We start from the raw sequence: 21831 nt of genomic DNA, 5'->3' as shown, positions 1-21831 counted from the left end.
TTCTATACTCCATTAATCTTCACTAGAATATTTTGCTACCTTATACATGCACCATCTCATGCAGTCTTTTGATCAGGGACCCTTCTCCTACTTCATTTGTTGCTGCCTCTCCCTCATCCAGTATCATGTTTGGCACACAGCAATCAATATGATTAACTGAAAAGTGAAATGGCCTTAATAAAGATTCGCACATCAAACGTTCAGAGTGTGTAGTATGTGCAAGTCACCAAGTACAAAAACCCAAGAACAGTACAAAGACACAATACGTTCTATAGAAATGTGTCTTTCTGCCACTTGCTTTACTCTTATGTCAACAACATGAGATTTTTCTCTGATTGACATTATTAATTGTGAGAAGCAGTTTTTCTCCAATGACATCAAAGTCTACCGAAAACAATTTTAGGCAATTACAACTAATATAAAATATCACCAATTTAAACTCCTCCCACCATAAAGGTAATACAACTATTTTCTTTTTTTTAAAGATTTTAAAATTTATTTTGTTTTACTTTATTGTAGAGACATGGTCTTGCTATGTTGCCCAGACTGGTATCAAACTCCTGGGCTCAAGTAATCCTCATGCCTCAGCCTCTCAAAGTGCTGGGATTGCAAATATGAGCCACCATGCCCAGCCTGTATAATGCTTTATTATTTACATTATCTCATACATCTATCTGAAGAAAACATAGTCAACTACTCCCAAAGCCCATAAACGTACAATTACTAAATAGCCATCAAGTCTAAAATCAGCAAAGGTTTATTGTAATTCTTTCCTGTAACTTCACCCAAAAGTCTTTGCCAAACTCCGCAATAATCCAATAGTGTGAAATGTATGCTTCCAGCCATTATGGAATAACTGGTAACAGATTTACCCTCAGATGGTAAGCAACTGCAAAACCAGACAAAATAAATGACAGTTTCCAGACAGTGAACAACAATTAGTGTAGATCTGTGTTCCCTGAAACAAGAAAACAAACTAGATAAGTAAGGCCTATGACCACCCTGGCTTTCCACCTAGAGACATGTTCTAGACACCATTGCCAACAGGGAAATTCAAAGCAGAATACAGCAGTCTTGCTAACTTGAAAAGAACGGAGTTTGGAACAGTGGAGGTGGCAAGAATTACTAGAATAATATACCAGAAAGGAGAAACTTAAGCAGAAAAAAGCTACAGATATGTACATTGGGGTCCACTTGAGTCATCAACTAAATACTAATCTACACATGCTTAGGGTGAAGTTCCACAAAGTCAGACAAAAAACATCCACCAGGAGCTATAATATGAACAACTCCGGGTTGACACTGAGCTCGGAGACATCTGAGTTCCATCCAGCCACAGTAGAGACATCTCTTTACACTCTAGGCCATAGGTACAGACCTCAGGAGGGCTAAATTTGCCCTAGAATAAAGATTACTCTATAATGATCCCAACAGAGCTTAAAAACAAGCCATGAAAGGACAATCTGATCCTCAATTTAACATCTGTAACCAACAGCCAGAATGGAAAAGTCTCATAATTCATGAAGCATAAAATATTCAGAAGGGTTTTGCCTCAGTAGTGGGGAAAATTAAATTAAGTGGTTACACTTAACAAAGATTAAAAGCAATATCTAAAAGTTAAAAAACACTTTCAAAGAACTTCAATACAGACCAGGAAAAAGTTCAAAAATATCTGCAGGCACCGGGGCTGGTGGTACGCACCTATAGTCCCAACTACTCGGGAGACTGCAACAGGAGGACCACTTGAGCCCAAGAGTTCAATACTGCCATGAGCTATGCTCATGCTACTGCACTATTGCCCAGGTAACAGAGCAAGACCCCATCTCTTAAAAAAAAAAGAATATAGGAATATAAAAATGTCCAGCACCCAACAAGGCACAATTTACAATGTCTTATTTTACATGCCTGATATGCATCAATTAATTAACAAGCAGGTTAAACAAAACTAAGGCAAGAAAATAGAGCCAGAAGGAGAGCTATCAATCAATCAAAACCAATTCAGAAATGACAGGGTTGATAGAATTAGGAGACTAGGACATTAAAAGTTATTATATATCTGTTCCATATGTACTAAAAGCCAGAAGAAAGGTTAAGTATATTAAGACACAGACAAAGAAGACCCAAGTTGAACATCTAGAAATAACTAGAACGTTGGAAGTCCTCTACCTGACACACCTATTGAATTATGAAGTTTTTTTGTCTGATGGATTCAGGCCCTACTCCTAGCCATGTGTGAGCTCTAATATTGTATTATTCCCTCAATTCCTTTTTGGTGGTTCTTCCGCAGCTTCCCGTAGTTTCCTTACAGGCACGTATTGATCAGCAGTCAATTGAATTCTTGAAAGGAATTTCTACAGATATGTGAAGTTCTGTCTCTTGCAGCTTTCTCCTCTCTCATACTCTACCTTGTGAACTCTAGCTGCCTTGGCCCCCCAGTCTCCCAGCTAGCTCTACCTCTTCAATACAGAGAAACCTCTACGCTCCTCCTGGGTTCCACTGCTTTGTTCCATCCCTACAAACCCTCTCTAGGTGGGAGCTAGAGCAACCACATGATCTCGCCTAATTTGTTTCCCATCCCTTGGGGATCAATGTCTTTTGCTGCTTGATGGCAAATGTCTTGAGAACTGTTGTTTCATTATTTCATCCCATTCTTTAGTTGTCTTAAGTGGAAAGACCATCCCTATTAGTCCATCTAACCTGGAAACACTGTATTTTAAAGGGGGACTATGAACTTAATTAACTTTGTGACAGCACTGAATGCTGAAATTTTCTAAAAATTAGATGTATTCAATAAATACCACTTATATGTCAACAAGTTATCCTAAAGCAAAGAAGCACAAATAGGATCTAAGAATGAGAAGGAACTCATATGAAAAGAAAATATTACCATATGAGAAACTAAAGGTATTTAAGAAATGCATATTATTGACAGTAACGGGGGACAGAGAAATTCTAGGCAGAAAATGGCGGGTCCCCAGCAAAACCTCACCCTCAAGCCAAAAAGCCTGAAACCGTGGCCCAAAGTGCGAACTTATAACCCTGTTTTCCGGCTCAAATGTTGCCTTTCCCTAAACCACCCATGGCCCTGCCCCATCCCATCCTGTGCCTGTAAAAACCCCAGACTCGGCTGGTAGACAAGACTATGGCTAGATATTGGAGAGAGGCGGCTTGACTTCAGAAGGACAGCTTGATGGCATTACTACAGAGAAGAATCTTGCCAGAGATGGCTGAACTTCCCAGGGGAAGATTACCTACCCACCCTGTCCCCTTTTCAGCTTCCATTTCCACTGAGAGATCTTTTCATTTGCAATAAGATCCCCTGCATTTACCATCCTTCAATTCATTCATGCAACCTCATTTTTCCTGGGCGCCAGACAAGAGCTCAGGAGCCACAAGTGTGGATACAAAAGGCTTTCTCACTGGCCCTTTGCCCTCACTGGCAGAGGGCAGCCACTTCACCAAAAAAAGGCAAAGGGTCCACTGAGCTGTTAACACTTAAGCTGTCCACAGACAGCAGAGCTAAAAGAGCACTGTAACACAACCTCTGGGGCTTCAATAGTTGCAGGCACCCGCTCCTGGACACTGCTGTGGGGCCTGCAGAGAGTTCACTCCCGCTGTGACTAAAGCATCTGGCCAGTTCCGGCACCCACTCATATGCGCACTCCCTCCTGCGAGGGGTAGAACGCAGCAGTGGGTCCGAGTGAGTGGAGGTTGAGCCCTCTGGCGCCAAAGCAGCCGGCTGGTTTCAGCATTCATTCACTCCAATTCCCACACCCGTTCACTTGTGCACTCCCTTCCACAAGGAGTTAAGAGTGGTGGGCTGGGGCCAGGCGCGGTGGCTCACGCCTGTAATCCCAGCACTTTGGGAGGCTGAGGCGGGCGGATCACGAGGTCAGGAGATCGAGACCATCCTGGCTAACACGGTGAAACCCTGTCTCTACTAAAAATACAAAAAATTAGCGAGGGGCAGTGGCGGGCGCCTGTAGTCCCAGCTACTCGGGAGGCTGAGGCAGGAGAATGGCGTGAACCCAGGAGGCGGAGCTTGCAGTGAGCGCCACTGCACTCCAGCCTGGCCGACAGAGCGAGACTCCATCACAAAAAAAAAAAAAAAAAAAAAAAAAGGTGGTGGGCTGGGTAAACGAGGCACCCCTGTTGCGAGTCCCACAAACGAGTCAGGGAAATATCCTGCTTCATTATGTAATAGAAAAAAATGATTAACCATGAAAGTTTACTTTCATGATAGGTGAATATCAACAGCATCCAAAGAATAAACAATATCTAGTAATCAGCAATAATAAAAATCCAATGTAAGAAAAACCCCATTTTAGGAAAGATACAAACTGAAAGATTTCTCTGAGAAAAAGAAATATACCTGAAAAGATACAACCAAGAGTGCAGCATATAATATCATATCCACATCAAATATATGGAAGAAATTATTCACTTAACAAGAAATGCTATACTTGCTTATCATTAGTGGCACTAGAATTCAGTCGAACGTTACAAGATCTGCTGTAGACTAACTGAACATGAACATAATAAAGGAAGAGAAGTAAAACGATAAGTAGAAGTCTTCAGGAGAAACAGAATACCTATAGAACTAAATAAACATCTTATCTCCATGATGGAAAAAAGAAAGCATAAAGAAAAATGTTAGATTTTAAAATAAAGAAGTATAAAAAAAGAGGCTAGGAATCACAGGTTTTATTTTCAATCTGTAATGTTGAACAGAGTCAGTCATTTTTACCCACACCGTTAGGAAGAAAGAAGACTGTGAGCTAAACTGAAGGTACCCTAGGTGAGGAAAGAAAAACAGCAAATGGCCCATTGAGTCTCATCTTCAAAGAATTACATCTCCTTCTAAAAAAGGAAACCACACACACATGCATACATATACACACAAAATCACATATGAAATGAAGAAGAAACCAAAGTCATGGGAAAACATGTTTAACAGATGACAAAAATAAACTCTATCAGTGGTGAAACTGGTCATTTTTAAGAAAAAGAGAAAAGTACTGTGTCGATAATAAAAGGGCTATTTACCCATAAAAAGTGAAAGCTATAAACATGTCTTAAAAGCTAAGTATGACTCAGGCACTACTGAGTCTTGTAACACTGATGGTCCTAAGGCCATTCTAGGTTTCCCCAAAGCTGGACTTCAAACAGAGATGCTTCAACCAAGTGAGCTTTCCACAGTGAAATAGGGTAAGGCAGGGGTGGCAACAGCCTAGAAGAAGCTGCTCACTATGAAGAATTTTACTATTGAAAATTTATCAACCTAAATATAGTATGGGGTATGCTGCTCATGGCTAAGGTAAAAAAGCAGTAAGGCAGGACCTCAATGTCTTCTAGCTATGGGCCAATGTTAAGAGAGAAAACACAAGAAGGATGAAAGCCTCAGAGGAGAAAAGCACACTGACAATGGTATATGGCTTCCTTCCTTCTCCTTTCTCTGTAGTGTTGATATTGATATTCTAAGTGACTCTAGTATATCAATGGAAGCTGCATTCTTTCTGTTTTGGCAAAAAGAAAAATAGTTAAGGTAGGTGATACATACTAACAAAAACTAGAGACTAAAATGGATTCTAGGAATAAGTGAAAAAAACGAAAAAGTCTGTTTTGTCCGCTATTTCAACAAAAACGAATTCATCATTGTAAGACTGTCAAAGTCATATTTATTGGTAAGCAAATGTTTCCTATAATTATTCTGACACTTAACATTACTTTACAGTAAAATAAGTTATAACTAATTTATTCACTACTCCCCTTCCTTTGGTGAAGTTGTCTACATCATCAACATAAACTAGTACTAAATCAACTATATTAAATTTTGTCTAGTTTCTTACCAATTAAAAGGATCTATTTATTTATTCATAATGGTCTAGGTAAATCTCTCCTAAATTTGTAAGTTCTGTTTGACATTACAAAATCAATTCCCTTGTTTTCTTCCTCCTTCTCAAACCAGGCTAATATGCCAAAAATCACTAAAACAATTTAAGTGATTTCTGTCATCCTTAATTCATAAATTCATTCATATAAATAGCTGTGTAAAATCACCTAAAAAAAAAATAATCTGAAAATTATAAAGGAAAATCGTATCAGTATCTATTACAGTCAAGATGCTTTTATAGTCATTATCCTTTCAGTTAGTCTGAATTAAGAAGGCAAAATACCAAAATTTCTGTTACAATACCATCACGCTTTCTAAATTCCCATGGGACGCAGTTTGAATTTCTAAATCCTTTTCAACTTCTTGTACATTGTAACTGGTTATTTTTCCCACCCCATCCCCAAAAGATTGGGCACACCATGAGAACAGAGCCTGTGTCTATTCACCTTTATATCCCTTAGTGGTTTCTAGCACACTACCTTAACACATATTATATTTAATATTTTCTACTCACCAATATCCCTACTTATCTCACAAAGATATTGCAAGGACCAAATAGTACAATATTTATGAGAGCACTGTGCTTAAAATATTGTGCAGATATCAGATGTATTTTATTTCATTATTGTCTATGATTATTCTAAATCTTGGCTGGCAAGTAGCAATATGCTATAGGGAATGAGAACAGAACAAACGATCCTCCTGATAAGCATGAGCTTGATGGTGGCTCCATTGCCTCCTTTATTCCGCCCCCCATTCTATAGGTTCTAGACCCACTTACTCACGACCAAAGCTTTCGTCACCCCCTGCCCACATCATCCCAGCACTCTTCACCACACCACAAACATCATCTGGCGTTTTTATGGTTTCTAGTACCAGCTCCACTTCCAGCTCCCAATCTATAGTTCATAACCATTGGATATTTTGGCTACTATCTCTAAGCTATCTCTTACTGGGTAAGATAAAGAGGTAGAATCAACAGGTCAGGGGTCTTATGACCTAGCATGATCCCTGTGATACTGAATAAATCATGTCTGTTTCTGTGCCTTTATAAAAATGCCAATATAAATATGTCACACTGCCTTAGCTGCACTAATTTAGGTAGGATATGAGGAGCCCAGGATCTGGTTATCGTGCCTTTCAAGAAACACATTCTGGCATTGAGAAACTAATCGTGAAATAGAAACAAAGAGGCTTGGTACTGGTCCCAGCTCTAAACAGCAATTTACTGTGTGATCTCAGAAATAACATATCATTATCCCTAGACTTCTAGATATTCTCCTATAATGAAAGAATTGGAATAAATTTTAAAGGTCTCCTCCAGATCTAAAATTCTGAGATGAAAAGCCTATACTGCCATCTTCCAGGGGCCATTAGAATTTTTCAGCTTGTATTTCAATTGACCTTACCACTTGCTACTAAACATGCCAAAAACATGCTAATAATTCAACCAGACAAGATACCATTTGAAAAAATGTATGTATTTGAAAAAATGGTATCTTGTCTGGTTGAAGAAAAAAAATTTTTAGAAGAAAAAAATTTTTTTAATCTTTTAATTTAATCTTTTGTCAAAACATTCCTTTCCAATCCAAAAAGTCCTTTTCCTTCATTATTATAAAATAAAGGTATTTTCCTATAACTCTTCAAAATAAAATGTACAATGATTACACTGCGCCTTGATTTACTGGAAACTAAAAAAATGCAGCTTATATTCACCAAGTTTAGTAACAAACTCAAACAAAATTTACTTTCTTTGGGGTCTTTTGTTTTTTTTTTTTTTTTTTGAGACAGAGTCTCATTCACTGTTACCCAGGCTGTAGTGCAGTGTGGGACATTAGCTCACTGCAACCTCTGCCTCCCAGGAGCAAGCGACTCTTTTGCCTCAGCCTCCTAAGTAGCTGGGATTACAGGCATACACCACCATGCTCTGCTAATTTTTTGTATTTTTAGTAGAGACCAGATTCCACCATTCAGAAGGGAAAAACATGAAAAAAAAAAAAAGAAAGAAAGGTTACAAGATTTATAGGATAGCATAGAGAAAATTTTCAGATTATAAGAGTTGAAGAAAGAGAAGAGACAGACAAAGGGGCAGAATGTTTATTTAAATAAACAATAGCAGAGTCAGGTGTGGTGGTATGTGCCTGTAGTCCCAGTTACTCAGGAAGCTGAGGCTGGAGGATTGCTTGAGCACAGGAGTTCAAGTCCAGTTTGGGCAACATAGCAAAACTCTGCCTGAAAAGTAAGGAAAGGAAAGGGCAACAGAGAAAGACCTTGTCTTAACAAAAAAAAAAGAAAGAGGATGAGGGGCAGGCTCCCACTTGTCAAAGATGTAACAACAATTTGAGCTTCATTAAGCATATTAATTGCAATGAATGAAAATCTAAACATGTTAAAAAAAAAAAAAAAGCCCTAAAACATCTTCACAGGTTTAGATGTAACAATTTCAGTATCTTGAAAACTGGTAAATAAAAATAAAGAATCAAGTATTTATCCTGGCTTTCCTTGTGAATTATACTATTTAATAACCAAACAGTGATGAAGAGAATATTCTATGGAAGTATGCTAAGTAATAAATTAAAAAGAAATAATTTAGAATATCACTATCACTATTTTGCAACCTCCAATGAATTAATCCATCTAAGTAGTATCAATGGCTGCTAACGTCACAAAGAGAGTCATCCAAATAGCCAAGTGCCTTCTGATGACATACTTCCTATTGCCTTGCCAAAGGGATCACACCTAATTAGGGTCAAGCCTCTGAATCCAGCTGAAAATCTACAGGGCATACAGAGAACAGAGGAAAGTTTTAAACTGCACTATTAGTATGCAATCAGCAGAATGCAAACTGTGGGAAACTCTACAAGGCAAACAGCCCAGGGTTCAATAGCTAACTTGTAAGAAAAAGAGACAGATGAGAGGGGGGATCTGTAGATGAAAAGGCTTAAAAGACATATCAAATTCAAAAAATATATACATATATGTAGCATTACAGTATCTAAGGATATAGTATCACTTGGATGATAAAACCAATGAACAGCATTATTTCAATAAATAATAGTTGTTACCTATTTAAAAATGTGAAGTTGCACTAGGTGACCATCCCAACTCTTTGCACATGATTATAGTGCTAATTATTTTAATATGAAAGGTTTTCTAGCTGGGCACAGTCGCTCACACCTGTAATCCCAACACTTTGGGAAGCCAAGACAGGAGGATCACCTGAGCCTAGGAGTTCAAACCAGCCTGGACAACATAGTGAGACTCTTTTTCTACTTTTTAAAAAATAAAAAATAAAGGTTTTCTGTGCGTCAGTCACTTTTCATACAAATCCTTGAGACTTGAAAAAAATCTAATAGAGAAAACATTAGAGAGTATTTATATAAGTTTATTTGACCAGTAGTTAGACCAAATGCCTTATAAAGTAGACACACATTCAGTTTCTTTGTATGTCTTCCATTTTATTTCTTAAGTTAACATACAGTAAAACAGACTTTTGGGAGGAAGTAGGAGTATACAGATCTATGAATTTCAACACATGTATATCCATACTCAGGATACAGAACAGTTCTATCACCCCAAAAATTCCCTCATGCTATCTCTCCATAGTCACACACTCTCCCCACCCATAACCCCAGGTATCTTAGTCCATTTTGTGATGCCATAACAGAATACCTGAGAGAGGGTAATTTATAAACAACAGAAATTTGTTTCTCACAGCTCTGGAGGCTAGTAAGTCCAAGATCAAGACGCCAGCATCTGGTGAGGATCTTTCTGGCTGTAAACACTCATGGTGAAAGGTGGAGGACAAAAGGAAACAAATGTTACATCCTCACATGGCAGAAAAGCAGAAGAGAGCAAGCCCTTTTTATTCTTTTATTTATTTATGAGATGGAGTTTCGCTCTGTCTCCCAGGCTGTAGTGCAGTTAGTGCAGTGGCGTGAGATCGGCTCACTGCATCCTCCGCTTCCTGGGTTTAAGCAATTCTCTGCCTCAGCCTCCCGAGTAGCTGGGATTACAAGCACCCACCACCACGCCCATCTAATTTTTTTTGTATTTTTAGTAGAGACAGGGTTTCACCATCTTGGCCAGGTTGATCTTGAACTCCTGACCTCATGATCCACCCACCTCAGCCTCTCAAAGTGCTGGGATTACAGGCGTAAGCCACCATGCCCAGCCACAAGCCCTTTTTATAACAACATTAATCCATTTGTGAGGGCTCCCCCATATGAACCAATACACACACCTTCCATTGGGCCCCCCTCCCAACACTGTTGCATTGGTAATTAAGTTTCAACATGAATTTTCAGAGGGGACAAAAACATTCAAACCATAGCACTGGATAACCAGTACACATTCTCTATCATTACAGTTTTATATTTTTGAAAATATTATGTAAATGGAATCAGGAGACTAGCTTTTTTAAAAAAGTATAATGTCTTCAAGATTCCTCCAAATTGCTACACCACACTATCAACAGTTCATTCCTTTTTATAATTGGTACATCATCCATTGTATGATGTACCATAGTTTGTCCATTCACACATTAATATTTGTCTGTTTGTACATTACCATTTGGGTTGTTTCCAGTTTTTGGCAATTATGAACAGAGCATTACGGGTTTTTGCAGGAACATGTTTCATTTCCTTGGGTAAATACTTAGGAGTGGGACTGCCAGCTCATATGGTAACTTTATAAGAAACCACCAAATTGTTCTCTGAAGTAGCTGTATACTTTTTTGTATTTCCATCTGCAAGGCAGGAGAGTTCTAGTTGCTCTATATCTCTGTCAGCTTGCTATTGTCTAGGTTTGTTGATTTGTTTTTGTTTTGCTTTTCTAATAGGTAAGTAATGGTATCTCGTGATTTCTACTTGCATTTCCTACTGGCTAAATAGGTTTATGTACTCAGTTTTTTAAAAGAAATATTACATTTAACTCTACTTGTCAAAGGATTATGTTTACTATTTAGCACCCAGTCTGTTAATGAAATGAAATGCTTTTATAAACTAAACTAAGCTTGATGTCTTTTCAGAACCAGGTACAACATTAAGAGTTTCAAAGTGGCTTCTCAAGCAGTAAGAGAAAGTTTATGCAAATATTTTCAATTTGTTTTTACTAAAAATTTATTAAAAATTTTAATTTAGTAAAACTTATTGAAAACATTAAAAAGCTTGTCAAGTTACTTCTCATCTTTCCAAAAGCCGTTTCTACAAAATAACATAAGTGTAACATTGTCAATTCACACTTCTTTAAAGCTTATTTTGTGTTAACTCTGCTAAACCCTAAGCATACCAATATTAAGTCAAATGACTCTGAACTCAAGGAGTTTATATTACTCAGAATTTTTGAAAATTAACTACTTTTTGGGGTGTTTTGTCTTTTTATTATTATTCAAGGTCCTGCTCTGTTGCCTAGGCTGGAGAGCAGTGGCACAATCATGGCTCACTGCAGCCTCAACCTCCTGGGCTCAAGCAATCTTCTTGTCTTAGTTTCCCAAGCAGCTGGGACCACAAGCACACACCACCACACCCAGCTAATTTTTAAATTTTCTGTAGAGATGGGATCTTGCTATGTTGCCCAGGCTGGTCTCAAACTCCTGGCCTCAAGTAATCCTACTGCCTCAGCCTCCCAAAGTGCTGGGATCATAGGTGTAAGCCACTGCACCCAGCCTTGATTTTCAAAACTCTTCTTTTTTTTTTTTTGAGACGGAGTCTCGCTCTGTCGCCCAGGCTGGAGTGCAGTGGCGCAGTCTCGGCTCACTGCAAGCTCCGCCTCCCGGGTTCACAACATTCTCCTGCCTCAGCCTCGCAAGTAGCTGGGACCACAGGTGCGCACCACCACGCCCGGCTAATTTTTTGTATTTTTAGTAGAGACAGGGTTTCACCGTGTTAGCCAGGATGGTCTCGATCTCCCAACCTCATGATCCGCCCATCTCGGCCTCCCAAAGTGCTGGGATTACAGGCGTGAGCCACCACACCTGCCCCAAAACTCTTCATTTTTTAAAACAGTTTCGGGTTTACAGAAACATTCTGAAGATAATACAGTGAGTTTCCATATACTACTCCTCTATCCGGTTTTCCCTATTATTAACATCTTATATTAGTATGGTACATTTTCTATACTTAATGAATACTGATATATTCACTAAAGCCCATAGTTTTAAGTTCCTCCTGTCTGTGACAGTTTTATAGATTTCCCTGTTTCTGATGACCAGTTTTATGGTGCACTAGTCAGGTTTCCTTGTAGGATGCCCCTCTATACTGTATTCTTAATTTTTTTTTTTTTAATGAGATGGGGTCTCACTCTGTCACCCAGGCTGGAGTGCAGCTGGCCCAACTTGGCTCACTGCAAACTCTGCCTCCCGGGCTCAAGCAATCCTCTCATCTCAGCCTCTCAAGTAGCTGGGATCACAGGCATGTACCACCATGCCCAGCTAACTTTTTGTATTTTTGGTAAAGACAGAATTTCACCATGTTGCCCAGGCTGGTCTTAAACTCCTAAGCTCAAGTAATCCACCTGCCTCGGCCTCCCCAAGTGCTGGGATTACAGGTGTGAGCCACCACACCCGGCCTATACTGTATGTATGTATGTATGTATGTATTTATGACGGTCAGTACCTCAAATGTTTGTGTCCTCAAATGTCCACCCTTGGCCGGGCGTGGTGGCTCACTCCTGTAATCCCAGCACTTTGAGAGGCTGAAGCAGGCGGATCACGAGGTCAAGAGATTGAGACCATCCTGGCCAACATGTCTCTACTAAAAATACAAAATACAAAAATTGGCTGGGTGTGGTGGCACATGCTTGTAATCCCAGCTACTCGGGAGGCTGAGGCAGGAGAATCACTTGAACCCGGGAGGTGGAGACTGCAGTGAGCCAAGATCGCGCCACTGCACTCCAGCCTGGCAACAGAGCAAGACTCAGTCTCAAAAAAAAAAAAAAAAAAAAAAAAAAAAAAAAGTCCACCCTTAGCTGTTTCTGTTTTGCTCTGGATTCATGCTTCTCAATCTGGATGCATCTAAGAATTATCTAGGGAGCCCTTTGAAAACCCAGATTAAATCCCCTTAAATCTGAGTAAACATAGGTGGGAACTGAACAATGAGAACAACTGGACACAGGGTGGGGAACGTCACACACCGGGGCCTGTCGTGGGGTTGGGGTAGGGAGGAGGGACAGCATTAGGAGATATACCTAATGTAAATGATGAGTTAATGAGTGCAGCACACCAACATGGCACATGTATACATATGTAACAAACCTGCACGTTGTGCACATGTACCCTAGAACTTAAAGTATAATTAAAAAAAAAAAAACTGAGTAAATACAAACTGATTTTTTTTTTTTTTTTTTTTTTGAGATGGAATCTCACTCTGTCACCCAGGCTGGAGTACAGTGGCACGATCTCAGCTTACTGCAACCTCTGCCTCCTGGATTCAGGCAATTCTTATGCTTCAGCCTCCCAAGTAGCTGGGATTACAGACATGTGCCACCACACTCGGCAAATTTTTTTTTTTTTTTGTATTTTTAGTAGAGATGGGGTTTCACCATGGTGGCCAGGCTGGTCTTGAACTCCCAACCTCAGGTGATCCGCCTGCCTTGGCCTCCCAAAGTGCTGGGATTAAAGGTGTAAACTACCATGCCCAGACTTGTACTCATTTTTAAACATAAAATAATTTACCTACCAAACAAATCTCATTGTGAACGAAAGCTTGGTTCAAATTTTTTAATAATTATCAACATACACGTATACTTCTCTAAAATTTATGAAAACAGAAAATGGTCACTATTCTAAGGTTCAATACTACGAATTACAATTAAACTGACATCTGTATTTCAACAACCCTAATCTCTTCTAACTCCACAAACATCCTCTACAGTAGGTCTCCATATATCAAGTAGGGAAAGAAATTCTAAAAGTTACAAAGAAATTAAAAGTTACCTGCCCCTCTTTAAAAACATATGTATCTTTCCACTTACCCTTCCTAGTTATCTAAATAAGAAATTAACTACTAAAAAAAATCTGTGTAAAATATACTTCAAAATAACCAGCTTATATTCATTCATTTTTTTCCTCTTTTAAGTGGCAGACATAGTTTTGAGTATAAAATGTAGCTCTAGTTTTGCTAGCTTGAATCTAAATTCTAATTCCACAGTTATAAATTGTTGCAGAGGTAAGGAAGTTTCTACTCAGCCTCATTTAGGTGAAGGGTACTTCTCATTTACAATAATTGAGATAACTGGACTATGCTTTAGCTTTTCCCTAATTCTTGGTGTGTTTTATTGCCTGTATTGGTTCTTCATGGACCCAAATAAAATTCTCACTAATACTTGTGACTTACCAATTATACCAACTATAGATGTCTCAAATTTAAGAGTTCAAAAAAAAAACCTGAGGTGGCCAAAGAAGTCATTTTCCCACAAGAGGAACTCCAGATGGATACAATTTTTAAACTTCATTTTAATTGGCAAATAAAAGTTATACATATGTATTGTGTACAACTGGATGTTTTCATATATGTGTATATTGAGGAATGATTAAATCAAGCTAATTAACATACCTATTATCTCATATATCCAACCTTTTTTTGTTTTAATAGTAAGGACACTTAAAATCAACTCTCTAGCTGGGCATGGTGGCATATGTCTGTAATCCCAGCTACTAAGTAGGCTGAGGCAGGAAGATTGCTTGTGCCCAGGAATTCTAGATAAGCCTGGGCAACACAGTGAGATCCCATTTCAATTTAAAAAAAAAAAAAAACTACTTTCTAAGCAATTTTCAAGTATACAACACTTGATTATTAACTACAGTCAACCATGCTGTACACTGGATCTCCAGAACTTATTCCTCTATATACCTGAAACTTCGTACCCTTTAACCACATCTCCCCATTTCTCCCCAGCTGACAGCGCCTGGTAATCACCATTACATTCTCTGCTTCTATAAGTCTTACTTTGTTAGATTCTACATATAAGTGAGACCATGCAGTATTTGTCTTTCTGTGTCTGGCTTATTTCACTTAGCATAATGTCCTCCAAGTTCTTCCATGTTCTTATAAATATCAAGACTTCCTTCTCCTGAAAAGCTGAACAGTATTCCATTGTGTGTGTGTGTGTGTGTGTGTGTGTGTGTGTGTGTGTGTGTGTATATATATATATATATATACATATACATATACATATACCACATTTTCTTTATCCATTCATGTGTTGATGAACACTTAGGTTGATTCTGTATCTTAGCTGTGGCAAATAATGCTTTAACAAACATAAGAGATAAGATAATTTTCTATTTGTAAAGAGATCCACGAGCAGAACTAGAGTGCTCAGCACTTACGTGATGGTTTCTCAACACTAGGAGGCTTTTGTGCATATTTTATTGTTGCTATTGGTGTTTAAGGGAGCATTTATTTTCCTTTAAAAGTATTCCACATCCATAGAGAAAAAACTTGTAGTTTCTTTTCCTCTCCATGAAATGCTTTATTAAATGAGTAATTTGTTTGGATAACTGAGACAGTACGAATTATGTACCAGGTAGGAAGCCCCTTCAAAGTAAGAAAGAAAATAGTTTCTATCACCCTTTAAAATTTTTTAAATATATTTATTTACATTTAGGAGTATGGCTTTAAAGAAACTTCTGTCCTTCACATAACCCTCCAGTTCAAGTGTCCAACAGAGTCTGACTTGAAATTATCAAGTTACTAAACAAAATATTCTAATTAGCCTATATGAGGTACATGTCCATTCTCTGAGGAAGACTGACTTGTTTCCCTCCATCTCTACTTCTCTTCTGAGTATTATTAGTATGATCCTCCTAAACCAGTTTGTCCACATCCTTATAGCCTCAAAAGTAGAGAGGATCTCCTTTCTGCTAGATGCAGTTCTAAAAACCCAGGACAGAGCTGGTATTTTTGCTTACATATCCATCCTTGAACCAATAACTGTGACAGCAACAAGCTTCCATTTGGATCATGTTACCAGGGTAGGGATAGGATGAGTTTTCCAAAAGAGGCAAGTAAAAAGGGGTCTGTTAGTGATCTAGACATATTCTCTGGAGGAACTGCTGGCAGCCAATTAGCCAAACCAATCTGTATCAACTACAATTGGAGGGCAGGGGAGACTTAATGGACACATCGTTCTTTAGAAATTATATTTTTCTGGCCAGGCGTGGTGGCTCACGCTTGTAATCCCAGCACTTGGGGAGGCCGAGGCGGGCGGATCACGAGGTCAGGAGATCGAGACCACGGTGAAACCCCATCTTTACTAAAAATACAAAAAAATTAGCCAGGCGTGGTGGCGGGCACCTGTAGTCCCAGCTACTCGGAGAGGCTGAGGCAGGAGAATGGCATGAACCCGGGAGGTGGAGCTTGCAGTGAGCCGAGACTGTGCCACTGCACTCCAGCATGGAGGACAGAGCGAGACTCCGTCTCAAAAAAAAAAAGACATTATATTTTTCATTAGGAAATAAAATATGTGTAACTGTGCTGACACATTCCTTCATATTCCTGTTAAAGTTTCTTTTTTTTTTAATTGTACTTTAAGTTTTAGGGTACATGTGCACAATGTGCAGGTTTGTTACATATGTATCCATGTGCCATGCTGGTGTGCTGCACCCATTAACTTGTCATTTAGCATTAGGTGTATCTCCTAATGCTATCCCTCCCCGCTCCCCCCACCCCACAACAGTCCCTGGAGTGTGACGTTCCCCTTCCTGTGTCCATGTGTTCTCATTGTTCAATTTCCACCTATGAGTGAGAACATGCAGTGTTTGGTTTTTTGTCCTTGCGATAGTTTACTGAGAATGATGATTTCCAGTTTCATCCATGTCCCTATACCACACCTATTCCAAAATTGACCACATAGTTGGAAGTAAAGCTCTCCTCAGCAAATGTAAAAGAACAGAAATTATAACAAACTGTCTCTCAGACCACAGTGCAATCAAACTAGAACTCAGGATTAAGAAACTCACTCAAAACCGACCAACTACATGGAAACTGAACAACCTGCTCCTGAATGACTACTGGGTACATAGTAGGCAGAAATAAAGATGTTCTTTGAAAGCAACGAGAACAAAGACACAACATACCAGAATCTCTGGGACACATTCAAAGCAGTGTGTAGAGGGAAATTTATAGCACTAAATGCCCACAAAAGAAAGCAGGAAAGATCCAAAATTGACACCCTAACATCACAATTAAAAGAACTAGAAAAGCAAGAGCAAACACATTCAAAAGCTAGCAGAAGGCTAGAAATAACTAAAATCAGAGCAGAACTGAAGGAAACAGAGACATAAAAAACCCTTCAAAAAATTAATGAATCCAGGAGCTGGTTTTTTGAAAAGATCAACAAAATTGATAGACCGCTAGCAAGACTAATAAAGAAGAAAAGAGAGAAGAATCAAATAGATGCAATAAAAAATGATAAAGGGGATATCACCACCAATCCCACAGAAATACAAACTACCATCAGAGAGTATTACAAACACCTCTATGCAAATAAACTAGAAAATCTAGAAGAAATGGATAAATTCCTCAACACACGCACCCTCCCAAGACTAAACCAGGAAGAAGTTGAATCTTTGAATAGACCAATAACAGGCTCTGAAATTGTGGCAATAATCAATAGCCTACCAACCAACCGGAGTCCAGAACCAGATGGATTCACACCTGAATTCTACCAGAGGTACAAGGAGGAACTGGTACCATTCCCTCTGAAACTATTCCAATCAATAGAAAAAGAGGGAATCCTCCCTAACTCATTTTATGAGGCCAGCATCATCCTGATACCAAAGCTGGGCAGAGACACAACCAAAAAAGAGAATTTCAGACCAATAACCTTGATGAACATTGATGCAAACATCCTCAATAAAATACTGGCAAACCAAATCCAGCAGCACATCAAAAAGCTTATCCACCATGATCAAGTGGGCTTCATCCCTGGGATGCAAGGCTGGTTCAACATACGCAAATCAATAAATGTAATCCAGCATATAAACAGAACCAAAGACAAAAACCACATGATTATCTCAATAGATGCAGAAAAGGCCTTTGACAAAATTCAACAACCCTTCATGCTAAAAACTCTCAATAAATTAGGTATTGATGGGACATATCTCAAATTATTAAGAGCTATCTATGACAAACCCACAGCCAATATCATACTGAATGGGCAAAAACTGGAAGCATTCCCTTTGAAAACTGGCACAAGACAGGGATACCCTCTCTCACCACTCCTATTCAACATAGTGTTGGAAGTTCTGGCCAGGGCAATTAGGCAGGAGAAGGAAATAAAGGGTATTCAATTAGGAAAAGAGGAAGTCAAATTGTCCCTGTTTGCAGATGACAAGATTGTATATCTAGAAAACCCCATTGTCTCGGCCAAAATGTCCTTAAAGTTTCTTTTAAAAAAATTAAAATTTCAGATGCTACATAACTAGCAATGCATAGCAGCTTCTAACTGCAACACTGTGCCTGTGAACAAACATTATGGAAAATGTGGAGAGCAAGAGAATTCAGGGATTTAGCAGTGGAGAGGTGAAACAGCACCAAGAGTTCAACCACAGAACAGGAAGCAGAAGGGAAGATGCCTTAGATGGAGGTGTGAAGGATCGTGGATTCAGCAATACATAATAAGAAAACCCAAAATAACTATGGCATAAACAAAACAGAAGTTTATTTCTCTCTCACATAAAATAATCTGATAATACTCCAGAGCTGCTCTACCATGACATAAATATACAGGGTCTTTCCAGCTCTCTATTCTACCATCCTTATAAGTATAGCCCCTATCCTCATGATCTAAGTTGGCAGCTGGAAAAAATGATAAAGAATGGTAAAGCTCTTCCTTTAAATAGACTTTTGGGAAATACCAAATACTTCTACTGACATCTAACTGACCAGAATTTAGTCACAAGGTAATACCTTGCTACAAGAGAACTTCAGAAATTTGTTCTTTCAGCAAGTGGCAATTGGGCCCTCTATCTAGGTTTCGTTAACTTGAGAGAAGTAGAGAATGAATATTTGAGGAAAAAAAAACTGCCAATTTCTGTCATAACAGGTCAAAGACAAGAAAGGCAGATGAAAGTAGCACGTGAATGTAAACTTTCCTTCTCTAATCTCAAGCTACAAAATGGCTAGACTGAAATATTCTTGATATATTCTTACTTGAGAGAAGAAATGGACAAACAACCTTTGATTTTACTTTAGACAATTTCTTATCCCCTCTCTCCATATTATTATAAAAGCCCATATGAGAAGTAAAAGTGTGAGCCAAAATAGTTTGGGTCAAAGTTTTAAAACCTCCTTACTATACAGAGGTATGAAACCAACATGTCCAACAAACAGAAAACACCAAAGCAGAATTAATTTAAAATCAAGGAAAAAAAATCACTATCACTATAAAGACTCTTCTACAGTTAAGACTTCTAAATTACTTCCTAGATCCAGAAACTCAGGCTAAACTCTTCTTTTTCACTCCCTACTCCATTGCTTGCTAAACCTCTCTCCTTGCATGCATAAAGCATTAATCTCCTTGGTTCTCCTTCCTTGCTGTTTTAAGGATTTTATTGTAATCACTATGGGTAATAACAAAAAAATCGTTAAGAAATTATGAAGTTTTTAAAATCTTATAAAATTATCTGGGACCTCAAATATTCTCATTTTACTGGGAAGAACTAATGATGTCAAGTAATATGAATTCATGTACTCTAGTCTCAAACCAGTAAATTGCATTTCTAAGACCCTAAACATTAGGTGACGTATTTCAAAGAGTCTTTCTTTAACACAAGCATGATATGGAGATGGCAGTGGTGGTGGTAGGGGTGGTAAGACCAAATTAAGACCTTTGGAGGTCCCAAGTACAGAAAATATAATAGTATAGCCCTCTATTCTCTCCCTATTAAATACAAAATAAAAACAATACTAAACAGCTAACATTTAATCCAATAAATTCTTATTTCTTTCCTAATTCTACTTCAGTACTTTTTAAACTGTTAGATAGTAAATGCTTTCAATTGTTTTTCAAATTCTTTTCCTTCTGCTTTGCTGATACCCTAAGCTTTTGTTTGATATGCTGTGGCTAATCAGTACTAAGTGCTAATAAACAGAAGTAAAAGCAGTTGAAACTTGAAGAGGTCTGTTCTACATCAGATATTTTACATGCATACATGCATTATTTATAATTCTTGTCACATCTACAAAAAGGAGAGATTATCAACCCTGTTTTGCTGATAAAGAATGAACTCAAAGAAGCTAGACAAGATGCTCAAGGTCACTCATGCAGTAAATGGCAGAGTCGAGTACCTGAAATAGGCCTTTATGTCTCCCAAGTCTGATCCATTAGACATACTGCCTGTAGGGCATTTCTTCAGAACTAGCTCCTGGACAAAAATTTCATTTCAGAGAAACAATGAAAAATGCTTTTTAAATGCATCATTTGGTAGTACTCAAATTTTCCATGGAAACTAATCACTGATAGTCATAGATAATAACTGTAAATATATAGTCCAGACTGCTACACTGCACAACTCCAGTAGGAAAAAAGAAAAAAAAAATTTATGTGAATGATGTCCCCTGGAATTGTGTGACACAGTTGAGTGTGTAACGCCAATGCTTGTCGAAGACCTTGTCAGGGCCATTTACTATTCTATTTTGGAAAAAAAACTATCTTTTTTTTTTTTTGAGAGGGAGTCTCACTCTGTCGCCCAGGCTGGAGTGCAGTGGCATGATCTTGGCTCACTGCAAGCTCCACCTCCCGGGTTCACACCATTCTCCTGCCTCAGCCTCCCCAGTAGCTGGACTACAGGCGCCCACCACCACACCTGGCTAATTTTTTGTATTTTTAGTAGAGACAGGGTTTCACCATGTTAGCCAGGATAGTCTCAATCTCCTGACCTCGTGATCTGCCTGCCTCAGCCTCCTAAAGTGCTGGGATTACAGTGAGCCACTGTGCCTGGCCACTATCATTGTTTTTTAAAGCCAATAAGCATTCTCAGAATGTTAAAAGTTTTTGTTGTTGTTGTTTTGAGACAGGGTCTTGCCATGTTGCCCAGGGTGATCTCAAACTTCTGGGCTCAAGCGATTCTCCTGCCTCAGCCTCCTGAGTAGCTGCGATTACACACTTGTGCCATCAGGACCAGCTCAAGAAAGATATTTTACAGCCTGGGCAATACAGTGAGACTTTGTCTCTACAAAAAAATTAAAAACTAGCCAGACATGGTGGCACACACCTGTGGTGCCAGCTTCTTGGGAGACTGAGGTAGAAGAACTGCTTGAGTTCAGAGTCATCTGAGGCTACAGTGAGTGATGATCACACCACTGCACTCCAGTCTGGGTAACACGGCAAGACTCTGTCTTTTTAAAAAAAAAAAAAAGGAAGATATCTTAAAGCACATGAAAATAAAAATACACCAAAAGTCAATTGTAAGAAAATGCAAACTAAAACCACATGATATATAACTATACACCTATTATAAGAGCTAAAATTTAAAAAAAAAGAAAAAGAAACAGATACTATCAAGTGCTAGTAAGGATGCAGAGCAACTGGAACTCTCAAACATTGTTGGTGGAAATGCAAAATGGTATAACCACTTTAGAAAACAGTTTGGCAGTTTCATACAAAATTACACATATGCTTACCATATGATCCAGCAATCTGCTCCTAGGTATTTACCTAAGTGAAATGAAAACTTATGATCACACACAAAGCTATACATGAACATCTATAGCAGTTTTATTCATAATTGCAAGAAAACTAGCAATAAACCAAACGTCTTTCAACAGACAAATGGGTAAACTAACCATGGTACATTCATACCATAGATTACTACTCAGCAATGTAAGGGAACAAACTATTGATACACGCAACATGAATGAATCTCAATGAATCTTCTAAGAGGCTGATCCAAAAGTCTATACAACTACAATGTCACTTACAGTTGGCCCTCCATA

At 38.6% G+C, this 21831-nt stretch overlaps 2 protein-coding genes across 4 annotated transcripts in view; one reads left to right on the top strand and one right to left on the bottom strand.

Moving 5' to 3' along the window:
- Positions 1–21831, top strand: part of LOC115830404 (translation initiation factor IF-2-like) — a 98900-nt gene that overhangs the window by 51868 nt on the left and 25201 nt on the right. The gene's annotated exons all lie outside the window — the stretch shown is intronic.
- FUT8 (fucosyltransferase 8) overlaps positions 1–21831 on the bottom strand; it is a 381361-nt gene that overhangs the window by 336298 nt on the left and 23232 nt on the right. The gene's annotated exons all lie outside the window — the stretch shown is intronic.

Source organism: Nomascus leucogenys, chromosome 1a (genome assembly GCF_006542625.1).
Source record: "Nomascus leucogenys isolate Asia chromosome 1a, Asia_NLE_v1, whole genome shotgun sequence".
Lineage (NCBI taxonomy): Eukaryota > Metazoa > Chordata > Mammalia > Primates > Hylobatidae > Nomascus > Nomascus leucogenys.
The sequence above is the reverse complement of the archived record's forward strand: the minus strand, read 5'-3'. Positions and strand labels throughout refer to the sequence as shown.